At 42.3% G+C, this 20,068-nt stretch overlaps 1 long non-coding RNA gene across 1 annotated transcript in view; it reads left to right on the top strand.

Moving 5' to 3' along the window:
• The window catches only part of LOC107000510 (uncharacterized), a 96,770-nt gene that overhangs the window by 10,817 nt on the left and 65,885 nt on the right, over positions 1 to 20,068 (top strand). The window lies entirely within an intron of this gene.

Below are 20,068 nucleotides of genomic sequence, written 5' to 3' on the forward strand. Positions count from 1 at the left end.
AGTACACCAACATGGCACATGTATACATATGTAACAAACCTGCACGTTGTGCACATGTACCCTAGAACATAAAGTGTAATAAAAAAATTTTTTAAAAAAGATACAGTGTTTGGTACAATGTTAGCTACATAGCAAGTGCTCAATAAATGATTATTATAATAATATTATATAGCTATAATAGATGACAATTTTCATATAATACATAATTGTTATCATGGTTTTCAAGACTAACCATGAGAGTACTGAGAAATCAAGAGAAAGCCAGATGAGCTGTGAGTTCAGAATGCCAAGAGAGGAAAGATGCTCGGACAGGCGTCCTTGCTTGGCTAACGGTGAGATGATCTTAGCTATTCACTAAGGCAGAATTTCTGCAAGCCGTAGCCTGCTGGCATCCTAGATATTCCTCCCTGGAAAGCAGCAAAGCCTCATTTTTAAAATCTCTTCTGAGTTGAGTTGCACTTTCACAATGTTCTTCCTCTCTGTACTCCCATCCTAAAGCACTCAGTCTTGGAAGCAACCCCTGGAAATCAAAGCAGCCCTCGGAGGATGGCCTGAAGGGGCCAGACCGCAGAGGGAAGCAAAGGCAGAAGTCAGGGAGCCCAGTCAAGGGCCCCCGTGGGCTTCAGTAGGGGAGGACTCTGGGCAGAATCACCTCTGTTTGCTTCCTTTAACTTTGACTTTCAGACACCAACTTCTCCGCCATTGTCTGTCTTCTAGGTCTCTGCCCAGCTGCTAGTAACTGGGGGTTCCCCAAAGCCAAGGGCTGGGCCCAGCCTTCAGGCTTCTTATGTGACTGTAGGGTCAGCACTGAAGTTCAAGGAACCCCATCTTCAACCTGCTGTGGGACCGTGACCCTGCTTCCCACGGACCCCTGGCCTACCCTCCTGTCTACTCTCACTTTCAAGCTCCATGGAAACGACAGAGTGCTGTTTCCTCACTCTCCTCACCGCTGGCTCAGCCAGCCTCTCTTGCTGGGGTCTTCCATTGCTGCTGGCTGTATCAGAACGTGCTCCAGCCTTCTCTGGAGTGGTCTTTGCATCATGCCTTGCCCTCCATCCCTTCTGCCTTCCTGCTGTCGAGGCTCTAATCTCCCCCAAGATCGCCCAAAACTTGTGATTTTTTTCTCTTCCTTCACTCATGACTCCTTTCAGCCCCTGCACCCTAAAATGTAACTATTCTCAATCTCTTTAGTTTTACTTTTTCCTCTCTGGAGGACCTCTGCTGCATTCACTGCTTCAAGCCATGCTCGCAGGAATTCCAACATCACAGCACCCTCCCCAGTTGCCACCTCTTCCCAGAGCGCTGATTCTCATTTCCAGCCACCAGCTGCACTCCTGCCCCATGACACAGGCCTTCGGGGCCCTGCTTGTCCTATTTCACTGGTACTTTTCCTACAGTTGGAACCCCCTTCATTCTAGCTCCAGGCAACCTCTCCTACATGCCTTGATTCACCTGCTTTGCTGATTGGATTCCTGACTCCAGCATCTTCTCTCCTCCCAAATCTCTACAACACTAACAATTCTCTCCTCCTGAATCTCTACAACACTAACCATACACCAGATGAGGCTTTCCACTTTTTATTTAAGCATCCCAACTTCTCTGGAGGCTCCCCTAGGCCTCCATCTTCCCCTAAAATGAATGAATTGAACCTGTTTCCTGTTACTTGGTTCAGATTTCTAGTGCCTCCCTCAGCACGTGGCCCCTAGTCATTTTTTATAAACCTGTCTCCCCAGGAGATCGCCAGCTCCTGGCTGGGTGCTGAGTGGTGTTCATCTCAGTGCCCCAGCACCTGGAGCTGTGCCCACTGTCTTAGGCACACAGGAAATGCATGAACAGATAAATAGAACTGCAGCTCTGATGGATTCAAAGGGGCTCAAAACCTTTTAATGGCACTCCACCACCTGCAGAATAAAGTTCAGGCTCCCATCTGGACAAGTGCCCCCCTCCCCCAGTGCTGACCCCAAGGGCCATTTTTGTCCTCCAGTGCCCTCTGCTCCCAGCAGGCCCATAGTGCTCTCAGCTGCTGCCCACACTCACCCAGACATTGCTCCTCTGAGCTTTTCCTCCTACTATTCACTGCCTGTCAGTTTCTCCTCAATCAGCACCTGTTGAAACCAAGATCCAGCTCAAGTGCTTCCCCTTCCATGACACATTTTTTAAATTGCCCCCTCAAAATCATGGGCCACTGTTCCCCAGTGAATGCTTTTTGCAGGGTGCACCTTGTTGCTGGGACTTCCTGTTACACATATTGGTACACAGCCTTCTCCTTCCTAAACAAGCTGTATACCTTTCAGACCCAGGACCATTCATGTTTAAAATTTTTTTTTTCTGTTGAGACAGAGTCTCGCTCTGTTGCCCAGGCTGCAGTGCAGTAGCATGATCTCAGTTCACTGCAAACTCTGCCTCCCGGGTTCAAGCGATTTTCCTGCCTCAGCCTCCTGAGTAGTTGGGATTACAGGCACCTACCACCACTCTCGTTTAATTTTTGTATTTTTAGTAGAAACGGGATTTTGCCATTTTGGCCAGGCTGGTCTTGAACTCCTGACTTCAGGTGATCCACCCACCTCAGCTTCCCAAAGTGCTGGGATTACAGCCATGGTGCTCAACCATTTTTAAATTTTATTTTTTGTAAATATGTAAAATATTTGCATGATTTGAGGACCCACACGATACATAAGAGTCCACCTTGAGAAGCCTTCTTACACCCTGCCCTGTCCTCCCTGAGGTCAGTTTTTATTCTGTTTCTTTTGTTTCCTTTTATGCAAATGCATGCAAATAAGAGTACATGGTCTTTTCTCTCCCTTTCTTACCCAAAAGGCAGCATGCCAGGTACTCTTTCTGCACTTGCCTGTATTCACTGACTCCAGTGATTTTTCCATAACAGCACATGGAAAGCCTCACAGTCTCTGTTAATAGCTGTGTGGTGTTCAACTGACTGAGGTACCAAAGTGTTTTCGGCCTTTGAATTGTGTCTAGTTCTTTGCTATTTTGTGGGCACACAGGTATGCATCTGTGGGATAAATTCCAGAAGTAGGATTTCTGTGCAAATAATATATGCATTTGTAATTTTGATAACTATCCCCAAATGGTCCTCTCCAAAGGTTGCACCATCTTCTGCCCCCAACAGTCACTGTTTTCAGCCAATCTAATAGGGATGTATGGTAAATTATTATTACACATCATCACAGTTATTACTATTACATCTGCATTTCTCTTCTTAAGAATGAGATTAAACATCTTTTCACATGTTTAAGGCCTTTTGTAGTGGTTTTGTGAAATGTTTTTGTTTATTTTTATATTGGGTTGTTGGCCTTTTTCTCAGATTCTTGGAAATCTTCAAATATTAGAAAGATTTGCACTTATCTGTCATATAATATGAAAATATTTTTCCCAGTTTTTCAATTGTCTTTTGATTTTGCTTATGGTGATTTTTTTGATGTACAAGTTCTTGACTCTTAGGAGTCAGAGCAGTCTCTTCTTTTTAACGGATTCTGGATTTTGTGTTACAACTAGAAAAGCTTTCCTTCCTCCATGATATAAAAAAGTATTCCCTGCTTCTGTCTAGTACTTTCATGGCATCATTTTCCACATTTAACTGCCTGGGATTAAGCGAAGTGTGTGGTGTGAGGTATGGATCTGTCTTTCTTCAGGCCACCTAGTAGAGGAACAACCCATAGAATTGTAGGTCTGAGCTTGACCATTACCAAAACTCTGAACCTGCTCTCTTGGCCTCTGATCCTGCCATTCTATGCCGTTCCTTCTATGTTCAGTAATTGACCAGTTCTTCATTCTAAAATGCCTTTGACAATGTTATTCTCCAACCTACAACTTTCAGTACTCCTCCATCCCTACACTGCAGCACCTATGGTCAAACATTCCACAAATAGTCCAGGCTCAATGTTACCAAAAACAGAAAAGAGAGGAATTCCCATTTCTCACTTTTCAGCAACCAGGTCATTCTGCCTAGGGAGGAATCTTCACTTCCTCTGGATTACCAGGCTGACTTAGGGAATTAGTAAAGTGGTTCAAACTAACAATGGCAATAATATTATTTAGTCTTGCAATGCACCAGACACTGTTCTAAGTATATGTATACAAAGCACTTAGCACATGGCCTGTTATATGTGTTTTTAAAGTATTGTTGTGCATATTTCTAGCTTCATCTTGCCTTGCTTCCCTCTATGAGGTTTCTATTTTTGATATTAGTTTATTAGCTATACCCGGAACACTTTAGAGTTAAAAAATTGTCTTCAAGTCTTTTACTAATGAAATCCTGTTCATCAATAAGGCTGTCAACATCTGAACCAAATGATCAATCTTCTTCTTTTTCTTTTTTTTTTTTAATTGATTTATTATTATTATACTTTAAGTTCTAGGGTACATGTGCATAACATGCAGGTTTGTAACATATGTATACTTGTGCCATGTTGCTGTGCTGCACCCATCAACTCGTCAGCACCCATCAACTCGTCATTTACATCAGGTATAACTCCCAATGCAATCCCTCCCCCCTCCCCCCTCCCCATGATAGGCCCCGGTGTGTGATGTTCCCTTTCCTGAGTCCAAGTGATCTCACTGTTCAGTTCCCACCTATGAGTGAGAACATGCGGTGCTTGGTTTTCTGTTCTTGTGATAGTTTGCTCAGAATGATGGTTTCCAGCTGCATCCATGTCCCTACAAAGGACACAAACTCATCCTTTTTTATGGCTGCATAGTATTCCATGGTGTATATGTGCCACATTTTCTTAATCCAATCTGTCACTGATGGACATTTGGGTTGATTCCAAGTCTTTGCTATTGTGAATAGTGCTGCAATAAACATACGTGTGCATGTGTCTTTATAGCAGCATAATTTATAATCTTTTGGGTATATACCCAGTAATGGGATGGCTGGGTCATATGGTACATCTAGTTCTAGATCCTTGAGGAATCGCCATACTGTTTTCCATAATGGTTGAACTAGTTTACAATCCCACCAACAGTGTAAAAGTGTTCCTATTTCTCCACATCCTCTCCAGCACCTGTTGTTTCCTGACTTTTTAATGATCGCCATTCTAACTGGTGTAAGATGGTACCTCATTGTGGTTTTGATTTGCATTTCTCTGATGGCCAGTGATGATGAGCATTTTTTCATGTGTCTGTTGGCTGTATGAAAGTCTTCTTTTGAGAAATGTCTGTTCATATCCTTTGCCCACTTTTTGATGGGGTTGTTTGTTTTTTTCTTGTAAATTTGTTTGAGTTCTTTGTAGGTTCTGGATATTAGCCCTTTGTCAGATGAGTAGATTGCAAAAATTTTCTCCCATTCTGTAGGTTGCCTGTTCACTCTGATGGTAGTTTCTTTTGCTGTGCAGAAGCTCTTTAGTTTAATTAGATCCCATTTGTCAATTTTGGCTTTTGTTGCCATTGCTTTTGGTGTTTTAGACATGAAGTCTTTGCCCATGCCTATGTCCTGAATGGTACTACCTAGGTTTTCCTCTAGGATTTTTATGGTATTAGGTCTAACATTTAAGTCTCTAATCCATCTTGAATTAATTTTCGTATAAGGAGTAAGGAAAGGATCCAGTTTCAGCTTTCTACTTATGGCTAGCCAATTTTCCCAGCACCGTTTATTAAATAGGGAATCCTTTCCCCATTTCTTGTTTTTGTCAGGTTTGTCAAAGATCAGATGGCTGTAGATGTGTGGTATTATTTCTGAGGACTCTGTTCTGTTCCATTGGTCTATATCTCTGTTTTGGTACCAGTACCATGCTGTTTTGGTTACTGTAGCCTTGTAGTATAGTTTGAAGTCAGGTAGCGTGATGCCTCCAGCTTTGTTCTTTTGACTTAGGATTGTCTTGGAGATGCGGGCTCTTTTTTGGTTCCATATGAACTTTAAAGCAGTTTTTTCCAATTCTGTGAAGAAACTCATTGGTAGCTTGATGGGGATGGCATTGAATCTATAAATTACCTTGGGCAGTATGGCCATTTTTACGATATTGATTCTTCCTATCCATGAGCATGGTATGTTCTTCCATTTGTTTGTGTCCTCTTGGATTTCACTGAGCAGTGGTTTGTAGTTCTCCTTGAAGAGGTCCTTTACATCCCTTGTAAATTGGATTCCTAGGTATTTTATTCTCTTTGAAGCAATTGTGAATGGAAGTTCATTCATGATTTAGCTCTGTGTTTGTCTGTTACTGGTGTATAAGAATGCTTGTGATTTTTGCACATTAATTTTGTATCCTGAGACTTTGCTGAAGTTGCTTATCAGCTTAAGGAGATTTTGGGCTGAGACAATGGGGTTTTCTAAATATACAATCATGTCATCTGCAAAGAGGGACAATTTGACTTCTTCTTTTCCTAACTGAATACCCTTGATTTCTTTCTCTTGCCTAATTGCCCTAGCCAGAACTTCCAACACTATGTTGAATAGGAGTGGTGAGAGAGGACATCCCTGTCTTGTGCCAGTTTTCAAAGGGAATTTTTCCAGTTTTTGCCCATTCAGTATGATATTGGCTGTGGGTTTGTCATAAATAGCTCTTATTATTTTGAGGTACGTTCCATCAATACCGAATTTATTGAGCGTTTTTAGCATGAAGGGCTGTTGAATTTTGTCAAAAGCCTTTTCTGCATCTATTGAGATAATCATGTGGTTCTTGTCTTTGGTTCTGTTTATATGCTGGATTATGTTTATTGATTTGCGAATGTTGAACCAGCCTTGAATCCCAGGGATGAAGCCCACTTGATCATGGTGGATAAGCTTTTTGATGTGTTGCTGAATCCGGTTTGCCAGTATTTTATTGAGGATTTTTGCATCGATGTTCATCAGGGATATTGGTCTAAAATTCTCTTTTTTTGTTGTGTCTCTGCCAGGCTTTGGTATCAAGATGATGTTGGCCTCATAAAATGAGTTAGGGAGGATTCCCTGTTTTTCTATTGATTGGAATAGTTTCAGAAGGAATGGTACCAACTCCTCCTTGTACCTCTGGTAGAATTCGGCTGTGAATCCATCTGGTCCTGGACTTTTTTTGGTTGGTAGGCTATTAATTATTGCCTCAATTTCAGAGCCTACTATTGGTCTATTCAGGGATTCAACTTCTTCCTGGTTTAGTCTTGGAAGAGTGTAAGTGTCCAGGAAATTATCCATTTCTTCTAGATTTTCCAGTTTATTTGCGTAGAGGTGTTTATAGTATTCTCTGATGGTAGTTTGTATTTCTGTGGGGTCGGTGGTGATATCCCCTTTAACATTTTTAATTGCATCGATTTGATTCTTCTCTCTTTTCTTCTTTATTAGTCTGGCTAGTGGTCTGTCAATTTTGTTGATCTTTTCAAAAAACCAACTCCTGGATTCATTGATTTTTTGAAGGGTTTTTTGTGTCTCTATCTCCTTCAGTTCTGCTCTGATCTTAGTTATTTCTTGCCTTCTGCTAGCTTTCGAATGTGTTTGCTCTTGCTTCTCTAGTTCTTTTAATTGCGATGTTAGAGTGTCAATTTTAGATCTTTCCTGCTTTCTCTTGTGGGCATTTAGTGCTATAAATTTCCCTCTACACACTGCTTTAAATGTGTCCCAGAGATTCTGGTATGTTGTATCTTTGTTCTCATTGGTTTCAAAGAATATCTTTATTTCTGCCTTCATTTCGTTACGTACCCAGTAGTCATTCAGGAGCAGGTTGTTCAGTTTCCATGTAGTTGAGCGGTTTTGATTGAGTTTCTTAGTCCTGAGTTCTAGTTTGATTGCACTGTGGTCTGAGAGACAGTTTGTTATAATTTCTGTTCTTGTACATTTGCTGAGGAGTGCTTTACTTCCAATTACGTGGTCAATTTTGGAGTAAGTACGATATGGTGCTGAGAAGAATGTATATTCTGTTGATTTGGGGTGGAGAGTTCTATAGATGTCTATTAGGTCTGCTTGCTGCAGAGATGAGTTCAATTCCTGGATATCCTTGTTAACTTTCTGTCTCGTTGAGCTGTCTAATGTTGACAGTGGAGTGTTGAAGTCTCCTATTATTATTGTATGGGAGTCTAAGTCTCTTTGTAAGTCTCTAAGGACTTGCTTTATGAATCTGGGTGCTCCTGTATTGGGTGCATATATATTTAGGATAGTTAGCTCTTCCTGTTGAATTGATCCCTTTACCATTATGTAATGGCCTTCTTTGTCTCTTTTGATCTTTGATGGTTTAAAGTCTGTTTTATCAGAGACTAGTATTGCAACCCTTGCTTTTTTTTGTTCTCCATTTGCTTGGTAAATCTTCCTCCATCCCTTTATTTTGAGCCTATGTATGTCTCTTCTTTTTCTTATTTTTTCTTTTTGGAGACAAGGTGTCGCTCTGTTACCCAGGCTAGAGGAGTGCAGTGTTCAGTGGCATGACCATAACTCACTGCACCTTTGAACTCCTGGACTTAAGTGATCCTCCTGCCTCAACTTCCAGAATCATTGATATTACAGGTGTGAGACACCATTCCTGGTCTCCAATTATTAATCTTAATATCACAAAGAGAGAAACAACCAGACCTTATGTGTCTCTGTATGGTATAGTAGGAAGCCCCAGGCCCATGGAGTAAAACTGACTCTGATAAAAACTTTGAATCTAATCACCAGCTTACAGGAATTATAAGATAAAAGTTCTTATTAAATGACCTCATGAGGATGCAATTAGCCAAATCTGAAATGTGGGAAATTTTACAGAAAAAAATGGCCTAAAATATTCTGTAAATAAATGGCAGTGGAAAACAGAAGGGCATGTGACACATAAAAGTAAAATTAGAAGAAATAAAAGAGACCTAAGATATAGAACAACCAGTGGAGAGGGCTGACCTTGTTTGAATTCTGATTCAAACAAATCAACTGCAAAAACTCATTTATTCATCAGCCACAGAAATGTGAACACTGATAAAATGTTAGAAAATATTTTTAAATTATTGTTAATTGTTTAGGTGCATAGCAGTGTTGTATGTCTGTTTTTTTAAAATCCTAATCTCTTAGTGAGACATACTGAAAGATTTTCTGGTGAATAGGTGTCTGAGATTGGCTTCAACACAATCAGCAAATGTACAAGCTATATTCCAATACAATTCTTGCCCATGCATATTATATCAGAAGCCATTCAAGGTCAGGAAGCAGATCCTACATTCTTCCATTGGGCCTTGAGTGCAGGTTTTCCAGGAGGCATATGTTGAATTATCTGAACACAGTCACATCAGCAGAGGAGCAGAGTTTGGTTGCCAAGTGTCCCTCATTTTGAGGGTTCCGTAAGTTGGGTCATCACATGAATATGACAAGATGCTACAGGTCTGGTGAGAGTTGGCCTTCTTAGTTTTTTCATGGAAAACATTGCCAAACCTATCCTCAGCACCTAGTCTCCTTCCACCAACAGAAGCCTGGGAAATGGCAGTAACAAGAGTTTCATTACTGTAACTTCCAACCCCCCTTTTGTGGAGCACAGGAAAGTAAAACACTATGTAGTCCACTTAAAATGGTCCTTAAGGCTTTTAGTGTTTTGTTCCCAAACATAGCTGAACTCAAATAGCTCTCTAAAGACAGGCCAGAGTTCATTGCTCTGTTTCTTTTCCTAAATGCTAACCTCCTGTTCACCTGAAATTTAGAGAGCTACAATTCCTGCTTAAAATACACCGATGAGGCCAGGCGCGGTGGCTCACACCTGTAATCTCAGCACTTTAAGAGGCCGAGCCAGGTGGATCACTTGAGGTCAGGAGTTTGAGACCAGCCTCGCCAACATGTTGAAAACCTGTTTCTACTAAAAATACAAAAATTAGCCGAGCATAGTGGCGTACGTCTATAATCCCAGCTGCTCGGGAGGCTGAGGCAGGAGAATCACCTGAACCTGGGAGACAGAGGTTGCAGTGAGCCAAGATCATGCCATTGCACTCCAGCCTGGGCAACAGAGTGAGACTCCATCTCAAAAAAAAAAAAAAAAAAAGTGAAGTTTGAAGCTGAGTTTATTCATGTCATATGAAGCACAGTTTTCTAGCTTTAACTTTATCACCAAATCAGTATGGAGGACACCAATAAAATGTGTCCATCAAGGAGAACATTTTTTAGATTCAAATTGTCTTTCTTAAAGAACTGGCCTGCTTCCTCTTCAGATGCACAACTGAATACTCCATCATGCTTCCCCCACATTTTAATGTTCAACTTCAACTATGGTATTGGCTATCACTGCTGGAATATTCATCATCCTTTTTTGACCTTGCTATTTAATTTTTTATTTTATTAGCCTTATTGACATACAACCCTACTGATACACCAATATAAAATAAAGCAGATATTTAGAACTTTTATGGAAGCCTAACACATGTAAAGCTATCAGATGCTATTGGATATACTTTTGAAAAATGTCAGGTTTTGATGTAATGGGAGGCAAAGTTGGGTGATGGCCTGGTAATCTGAGGGGAAGTCCTCTCACCATTCGTAATGATCCTGCATAAAACACTCTACCTATCGATACATTTTGTTTTCTCTGGAATGGGACATTGGCCTTCCCGTTCCATCTGTTTTTCTCATCTCTAGTCTCAGAAATTTTGTGTGGGTGACTTTGGACAGCCAAGAGATTATCACATTATTCCTGATAACCACAAGCAGATTCTGCTCGGAAACCACAGAGTGGCTTGGAGCTCAGATGCAGCAATGCTCTGACCATGACCTTCAGTGTCATCATTCCTAGGACTTCTCGATCCTTTGCTTCAACTGCACATGCCCCTACAGAGGCATCTGCAGCTGGCTCTTGACAGTGCAAGGAGGTCTGAGTTCTCCCACCACTGGTGGATTGTCTTGAGTCATTTCTACTCCCAAGCCAGAGCTGCCCCAGACAGGAGCACACGCTGAGAAATGGCTGCCCAAGCCAGGGTGTCAACTGTATCTAATTAATAACGAACGACCCTCTAAGTGTCCTTTTCTGAAACAGTCACTGGAGCACAGAAAAAAAAAAAAGTGTTGTTTAGTATTTCCAGCTGGGAATAACCTGAATTGCATTACACTCACCATTCAGGTCATGAAAGCAGAATTGGAAGTCTGAATTTCAAAAGAGGTGAAGAGGTTTCCTGTGTTAAAATAATAATAATAACAATAAAAAAAAGAAGATAAGGTGTTTTTAAGTTAAAAAAAAAAAAAAAAAAAAAAACTATTTCCAGGGAACATTCCTTTTACGCCTAGGAATAGAAGCTGTTTCCAAGGTGAAACTCCTGAGGTGAGGATAGTTTTATGACCCAGTGCTAAGCCCCTGCACGAGAGGGCCTGCATCTGAAATACTGGAAAATCACAGCAGCCACACACATAGAGCAAATAAACAATTAAAGGGGACAAAGGAGACAACGCAGTCACTTCCAAAGAAAACAGGCCCCTTTTTGATAAAATGTTCTTTACCTTACCAATTTAAGCGGAGAAAAATGCCAACTTGGATGTTTAGCCCCACAAGGAGTACAAATGCAACTGAGGAGCAAACCTCAAGGTCAGGGCTTGCCTGGTTACCGAAGAAATTACAGTAGCTGCCTCACTGTCAACTATCCCACTCCACCGGGTCCATATGGCTATAAACTGATGTGTTCCTTCTTGGCTTTGCTAGGAAGAGCTGAGGCTTGCTGAGCAACTTTTATGTGCCAGGCATCATTCCAGGCATTTCCACTTACTATCTTGCTTGAGCCTCACAACAGCCCTGGGAGGCTAAACTAACCAAGTTACCTCCATTGTACAGACTAGGAAATTGAGGGCTATAAATGACAACTCACCTCCAGCCACACAAACCAGGAAGTGCCTGAACCAAGATTTGAACCTGGCATTTGACTCCAGAGTGCACATTACTTCCCTATGCTATTCAGAGGATGAGAACGTTGGGGCACAAACACTTTGTTCTCAATTCAGGAACATGCAACCCTCCTCTAAGATTTAATATGCAGCCCACTCAGAATTTCCCAGAAGGGATTTCTGACCAGCAGGTTACCCAGTCCCTGAAGGACTCCTGTAGCCCCACTGGGATGCTTTGAGTTCTCTAGAGCCCCAGTGGGATGCTTTGAGTGCTCACCAGTGCCTCCACCAGGAGGCGGCTGATGGGAGGAGAGGCAACGAAGGCAATTGGGGAATTTGACTAAGCCTGTTTTCAAAAATATTTGGTAGATGATTTGTAAGGTGAAGACCTAATAGAATTTACAGATTTTAATTATCTATCAATTTCATTTTAACTGGAGATCCCAGGTCCCATGGAAGGCCTCGGGATCCACAAATCCCCTAACATTGATTGCAAATGTGTGTATCTTAAATAATCCTTTGTTTTCATTATATTGTCAAAAGGCTTGCTAAAAAAATTTCTAAAATCATTGCTATCTTTGTTATTCAAACATGTGAATAAGTAAAAGTGTATTGTGAAATAGGCAACATAGCGTCAAATGCAATCATTTAAGGTAGCACAAGTTTTATTCTGTTTCCTACCAGGAGTTAATTTTGCTTTTTAGAAAAGACATTGATCTAGAAATCGGAAGACCTCAGTTCTTATGCCGGCTCGGCCATTCACCAGCTGTGTGTCCCGAGAAAAGTCCTGTATTTCTCAGCTGGCTTGTTTTGTAGAAGGAGGATAGCAAGATTTTGCCCTGCCTGCTAAATCTAATGGTTCAGTTATGGGTTTAAAAAATATAATATTGTCTTGTGGAAGAACATCAGCCCTTGAAAATGTCCATGGTGTTTAGATACAATATTTTCCTAAGCTTTGGATAATATTTCCTAAGGACAATATTTGTTCTTCAGGGAGTGATCCACCTTCCATGAAAGGTGTGCATTAAAATGAAAGGAAAGGCAGGTACTTGTCCTTATGTTGAACGTTCGGAAATATTGCTGCCTTCTCAGGCTGCAAGGACTTTGGACTCTTGAGCGACCCAAGTGCCATGAGGTCTGTCTACAGCCAGAGGAGACCCTCACTGAGAATTCAGGGCCTGGCAGTGAACATTAAAGGCTTGAGTCTCCTTCATCTTTTTATGAATTTGTCTTGCTTGGCCCCACCTCTGTTTCAGGTGATGAACCACACTGACCTTGTAGGAGGAAGGTAGAATCACAATACCTGGGCCTAACCTTGTCCAGAAATTTTTAGCCAAATATGGCAATCGCTAACAAATGCAGGCTCCTCCATTGACAGTCTCAACCCCCAGAGTAATTGTATTCATTAATACCAATGGCCCTAAATGCCAGTGACTGCTCAAGCCCCTGTTGAAGAACCTCATCTCAGACCCTGTAACACTTTTTTGAGGCCTCTATGTGAAATAATTTATAGTCTTTGGTCTAGTGGCTTTGTATCACTGAGACTAATGACTGTTTCGATTTGAATTTCAGATGCTTAATTACAGTGGAACACTTCAACACCATTAAATTAATGCAAGCTACTAGCTTGGTCTTGATCATGGCCTGGCACACATTTATAGCAATATCATATATTTAATTCATACCACACATTTTGCAAACCTCGGAACAAAATGGGAAAATGCCTTCCACAAATCAGCTTGTGAGCTACGAACTCTTCCACCAGGGAAAGAGTTTGGGGGCAGCACGTCTCATCTGCTAATGAGATTTTAGTGTTTTGCAGAGATCAGAGTCCCTTTTCTTGGGGAATAATGATTTTCCAATTTGGTTTTCATAAGGACTGCTTATATTACATTTTGTGAAAACTAATGAAATTACATATTTCTTGTAATCATGGTCTTATTTACACCACCATGTGACCAAGCCTATTTTCTGGACTTGGCAAATGAGCAGACAGGCCATTAATCCTCTGCCTTTCGGTGTAGAAAGCAAGCTTTTTAGGTGCCACAAAATCCTGCAATGCAAGTACCTATGTTGGAAGAGAGTTAAAGGCAACATCAGGCCCCTGTAAGATAATATTCCTTGGGAATGGATGTTAAGAGTTAGTTTGTGTCTTTACAACATCAGTCATATGGGTATTGTTTGCATCTGACAGTTTTTCTTTCAAGATTAATGTGCTTATGAAAACCTTGTGCGTTACTCTACGAGGCAAGCTTGAAATCCATCAGCATTACCATCGGAATGACACAATGCTGGGAGAGCAAACCAAATGACAAACAGAATCTGGTTTTCAGAGGCCAGTGTGTGTTGAAGAGAAATGATCTGAAGCCAAATTTGGCCTCCTTCCAGAAATTCCTCTTGCTACACTGTTGGCACAGGCCACCAAAGGGTGGGGGCTGGGGGAGGAGGGAGGGCACTTGGACAAGGAGGGGGAGACAGTACCATGGGGACAGGGGAGTCGGAAGGGAGCATGATGGATTGGAAAACTTGATCTTTATTGCAAACAATAGTCATATGTAAAACTAAGTCACGGAGAAAGAAAAAAAAACCTTTGTGAAAAATGGGACTTTTTCTGGATCATTAGTAAAAGTCGTTTCTAACATCACCATTTGACATGCAGTTGGTGATGTCCATGCAATTGGATTTGAGGCATAAGAGCAGAATGGGGGTAGGGGCGGTACACCAGCTTAAGGGGAGGAGAATCTTGAGGACCTCCATTGCGTCAGGAGCCTTTACGTACCGCAAAGGGATGCTTGCGCTTATGAGAAGAGGAGGGGGAATTGTGGTGTGGTCTGTAGGCCAAGGGGAAATCAAAGCAATGTCCAGCTTGAGAAATCAGGCTGCTGTCTGCGGCAGCCAGAGATGCAAACAGCACTCACCAGGCTCAGGGCAAACAATCATACAGAGATGGAAAACGGATGCCAGGCCTGGCAGCAAGAGCAGCAGGCAGGGCTGGCGAGGCCCCACTCAGGCGTCCGGACTAACAGTCCACCCAACTGAGAGGGATGAGGGCATTCTCACCACCCACTGCCGTCACGTCGGTTACCATCTTTCTTGATTTCAGGCAGTTTCACTTTGGCTCAACTTGGCAAGATCCCACTCCCTCAGCTCAGAAATAGGTGGCCAGAAATAGAAGGGAGCAATGCTTCAGAGTTTCCTCGATCCACAGCCTTTTTGAGTCCCAAATCGCTTCCAAATGTGGCAGCCCAGCAAAGCGCCAAGAGATCGCACTGCCTGCAGCAACTGCACATTGGAGACATGATGAATTGGTGGGACCCCAAGGCAGGCTTTGTCAGTGGAGCCGGCCAAGAGGCTGTTACTGCCTGGGGGAGTTAGGAAACAGCGGGACAGGCTGGGTTTTCACACCATCTCAGCCCAGGCCGGCACTCTGCAACACCGACAGCTTTCAGTGGGTGTTACCTCCTGTCTGGCTGGGGAGAAGCTACACAAGACCAAGTGTCTGAAACAAACAGTAGATGCAAGACTGGGGAAGACGGGACAGGCATGAGCAGTAACCAGAGAGCAAATCCCACCAGCTGCCTGGGATTTGTTCCTAGACATCTGCATCTGGGGGAACCTTCTCAGTTCAGGCCTTAGAAAAGTGTGTGTGAGTGGAGTTCAGACCGGCTGGCCTGAGACGGGATTTCTCAACAGGCTGCAGGCATCCACACCTCTGCAGCTTTCAAGGAAGGGAGGGAGGCCTGGTGGCTGAGGCTACTGTGAGCTACAAGCCTCCACATGGGCTTCGGTCTCCTCTCTTGACCTCCCAGGCGTCTCATCTGCTGGGCAGATGATGGTCATTCTGTGTGCATTTGGTGGGTGTGCTACTTAACCTGTCCTGGGGGTTTTGAAAACAGAATTATTATAATGCACCTTGGCTTCCTGAGAATCCAGAGCTGATTCCTTTAATGATTTCTTTCCTATGGAGGTGGCCATCATCAAAGCCAGCCCTGCAGGGGGAAGCAATGGTCTGGAACTGGGTGAAAACCCTGTCAGGCTCATTTTATTTCAATCTACACGTTTTGAGGGAGAGGCAGCCAGGTGGGGGGATACAGTGTTCCGGTCTCACTCCTGACACTTACTTCCAGCTGTCCCTGACCAGTCCATTAACAACCTGGCACCTCCACTCCCTCATCTGCAAAATGGGAGTAATACAGTGACCACCCATGGATAAGGCGGTGGCAGTGAGGAATATGTAGGTTACCGAGTTTAAAAAATCATCATCATAAACCTAGTCTATTGACAGAACATGGGGTTTTCTAAGTGAATTCAGCTCAAACTCTTGAAAAGTAAATAAATGGAGTATATTTCAAAGACTTGAGTGCCTTTGCATGATGGTGACATGGACATATATTTATTTCATTTTGGTGACCCAAAGCTCTTAAGAATTCAATCTTTCTTTTTTTTTTTTTTTTTTTTTGGCTTTTTGTTTTTTGTTTTGTTTTGTTTTGTTTTTGAGATGGAGTCTCACTCTGCTGCCCAGGCTGGAATGCAGTGGCATGATCTGGGCTCACTGTAACTTCTGCCTCCTGGGTTCAAATGATTCTCCTGCCTCAGCCTCCTGAGTAGCTGGGATTACAGGCACACACCACCATGCCCGGCTAATATTTCGGATGTTTAATAGAGAAGGGGTTTCACTATGTTGATTAGGCTTGTCTCGAACTCCTGACCTCAGGGGATCCACACACCTTGGCCTCCCAAAGTGGTGGGATTACAGACATGAGCCACCACTTCCAGCCCTTTCTTTTATTTTCAATAAATAAATCTATTTCCTTTCTCCTCCCATAAGCCCCTATATCCTAAACCAGCCTATTCTTCTATTGTGCCCTAAAAAGGCTGGGGAGACATTATTCTATACAGGTCCTACAGAGCATACCACATCATTTCTCTCTACCCTGTTAAGTGGTGCATTCCGGAAACATTTTTAATCTATAGGAATGAACTAACCACTCCATCCTCGAGGCATACTAAGTCTCAGCGAAACACTTAACTTACATGCTGTCTGTGCCGCCACAGACCATGTCATACATGCTATCTGACATTGACGGAAACATTGTTACATAGCACATGACTGTATAGAAAATTGTTTAAACTGTGGCACAGTGGAGTAATATGCAACCAAAATTAACACGATATCAAAAAACTAACACGTGGTGAAAAAAATCAGAGCGGTCCTTTCTTGAGAGTGGAGTGGGGGTTTGACCAGGAAGAGACACGGGAGAACTTGTAGGTTGATGATACTGCTTTATATCTCGACAGGGGTGTGTATTACCCAGGTGTATGCATGTGTCAAAATTCTTTGAATTGTTTACTCAAGATTTGTGCATTTCAGCGTATGTAAATTTCCTTTAAGCAAAGAGCCATAAACAAATATTGAGCTCTAGTTAATTGTGTGCATGCTGAAGTGTACTGGTTTCTGCAACTTACTTGAGGCTATGTTCTAAATGTATGTGTGCCCTGAACGTTCATGTATTGCAACTTGATCCCCAATGTGATAGTGTTGGAGAGTGGGGCCTTTGGGAGGTGATTAGGTCATCATGGGGTCCCTGCTGTCTGCTCTCATGAACAAGATTGGTGCCCTTGTATAGGAGACCCCAAAAAGACAGCTAACCCTTCTACCATGTGAGGACACAGCAAGAAGGTATCATTTATGGACCAGAAAGTAGGCCCTTACCAGACCCTGAATCTGCTGGCATTTTAATCTTGGACTTCCCAGCCTCTAAAACTGTAAGAAATAAATTTCTGTGGTTTGTAGGTGACCCAGTCTGTGGTATTTTGTTACAGCAGCCCGAACAGACTAAGACTTTTGAAATCTGTTAAACAGAAGATGGATTGATGGATGGATACAGTGATGGAGAAATGAATAGATATTTAATAAAATAAATGTAGCAAAAGATTAGTAATAGAATATAGGTGGTGGATATGCAGGTGTTCTCTGCCTATAATTTCTGTCAACTTTCTGTGTTTGAAATTGTTATTAAAATATAAGGAACAGGATGACAGAGCATATTTAATGATATTTCTCCTGATATTTAAGTATATTTCATTCCCTTTTTTGTGAAAATGTCAAAAGGGGTTATTTCTAAGTATTGGAATTAGAAATGGCTTGCTTATGTTCACATTCTGAGAAAATGTGTCATTTTGAATTGGAAGTTGCTTTTTATAACCTTGCTTCTCTCACTGCTCTCAGTGGAAATTGAGGCCAGTGTTGCCAGGTGGAGTAGACAGGTTCTACACCTCCAGCCCACCCTGTAAGGGCCACTCAGGACCTCTCCCACGTGAGGTTCAATAGATTTTGTGATCACAACCACAAATAAATGTGTGTTTGTCATGCAGTTTCTAAAGCCTCAGAGGTGTATTGCTCAATTATAAATTGAGGCCAAACTTTCTTTTCTTTGAGACCAAACTACAGATGGCTTGAAGATGACCATCAGAGGTGATGTGATAATCCACTTGGTTTCCAAACAGCTCCATGAAGTTGTAAATCAAATCCTAGCTCTGTTCTTTCCCCAATGCTTGCTATGGGACTGATAAAGCCTATTCAATGTGAAGGGAGGGGTGGATCCTAGAGCTATTGTGGCAAATGTGCTAAGTGAGTCTTACACCCTCACTATGTGGTAAGAAGTAGATCTCAGAATAATTTACCAACACATCATTTTTGATGAACTACTGAAGAGAACATTTGTATTATTTTCTGCCCTGACACTGTTAAGTAGACATGAAAGATTTATTTTCTTATGCCCTTTCATTCTAACTTTTGAAATTTTTAAATTTACATACAGTGAAATTCCATTTTCTTGGTATACAGTTCTATGAGATTTGACAAATGCATAGTCATGTAACCACAACCCTAATCAGGATGTAATCTTTTCTCCCAAGAAGCACACATATAAATATTTGAGCCTCTGGCTGTGGCAATGGTTTGGAATGTTGTTTCAGTTCTTCATTTTTTTAGAGATGGAGTCTCACTACGTAGCCCAGGCTGGTCTCAAACTCCAGGGCTCAAGCAATCCTCCTGCTGCACTCTCCAAAGTAGCTGGGATTACAGGTGTGAACCACCACATCTGGCTCAGTTCACTTTATGCCTGGAGAAATAGAGGCTACATAAAGATTGTGGAAATTCTTTGCTGAAAAATGGTGTTTGAACATTTTGAACATTTATCCTCTTCTTGAAATAAATCAGATTGTAGGAAAACTTGAGTATGGTGTGGAGTCGGGGGAACTCTGTATGAGTAAATAAGGTGACATTTTTTGCAATATGAGTTCAAAATCAAAACGTGGAGCGTAGCTGGATGGTGCAGGAGCCAACGGTGATATTTAACTAGGGCATGGCTGCTGATGCCAAACTCCCTGGGCTCAAACCTTGCTCTGCCACTTGCTAGCTGTGTGACCTTGGACAAAATACTTCCTTGCTCTGTGCCTCAGTTTTCTCATCTGTAAAATGGGTCATAATAACATTCATCACATAAGGGCACTGTAAAGGTTAAATGAGGATTTAGGTACGTAGCAGGCAATTGATAAACTTTTATCACACAATCAGGAAATCCTATTTCTATGTATATAATTCTATTTCAAATGTGTATGCTGGACCCAGTCACATGGAACACAAAACTGAAAAGGTTAGGAGAGGGGAATGTGCCTCTGACTTCAGGCAGCTTTTTAATGGAAAATTCTACCAAGAGAGAAGGCTGGTGAAGAAAATCCCAAAAGCTTTTTGTTCCAGGGAAGATGGGAAGCCAATTGGGAAGACATTCTCTTTAAAGTAATTGACAAGCCACACTTGCCCACTACACCTGCCCACAGTGCGCAGGACATGGGCTCAAGAACATCCCACATTGGGATGCCTTTCCCCACTGCATCAGACTGAAATGGGAAGGCTGTGGGGATGCCTCTTAGGCAGGGCCCCTCTGCGTTGCCTAAAAACTCTGGCTTTGAACAAGAGCTGTCTGCGGTTTGTCCGCCATCAACAAACACATTATACCCCTGCTCGGGCCTGCAGGTCTGCTTACCAGCACACCGCTGTTGAGGAGATGAGGGGGATGTTGTAGTCCATCCTTATCATATTTCTGTAGACGTTGGAATCTCACATCTCACTGGGGATTCAAAAATAGTTTCAGGAAATGGCCCTTGGGGAGAAGAAGGCTCTCATCACCTGTGTTTGTGGAGTCGCTGATTGGGCTGGCTTGAGCCTGTCCTGGTTCCCGTCTATTTCTGTCATGCTCTGAAGCCTGGTACTGTCCCTCCCGCTCACCAGCCTTGCTTCCCACTACTCCCCAACCCCAGTGGCTACTCCAG

Source organism: Macaca mulatta, chromosome 10 (genome assembly GCF_049350105.2).
Source record: "Macaca mulatta isolate MMU2019108-1 chromosome 10, T2T-MMU8v2.0, whole genome shotgun sequence".
Classification (NCBI taxonomy): domain Eukaryota; kingdom Metazoa; phylum Chordata; class Mammalia; order Primates; family Cercopithecidae; genus Macaca; species Macaca mulatta.